Raw genomic sequence first — 316 nt, forward strand, 5'->3', positions numbered from 1 at the left:
TGAAAAGATGATAAGAGCAGAAATGAACGCGAAGTGTGAACTTCGGTTTAAATAGTTCGAAAAAATGACACCCCAACTTTAATAAGTAGAGCTGAGTACGAAGTGAATACTTCGGTTTATATAAGAATTTTGCGAAACTAAGCTTTGACTTTAATAGGTAAAGCGAAGTACGAAGTGAGAACTTCGGTTTAGAGTTTTCGCAACACTAAGCTTTAAAGTAAAGCTGAATACGAAGTGAGAACTTCGGTTTAGAGTTTTCACAATACTAAGCTTTAAAGTAAAGCTGAATACGAAGTGAGAACTTCGGTTTAGGCTT

The sequence above is a fragment of the Camelina sativa genome, chromosome 2 (assembly GCF_000633955.1).
Source record: "Camelina sativa cultivar DH55 chromosome 2, Cs, whole genome shotgun sequence".
Classification (NCBI taxonomy): Eukaryota; Viridiplantae; Streptophyta; class Magnoliopsida; order Brassicales; family Brassicaceae; genus Camelina; species Camelina sativa.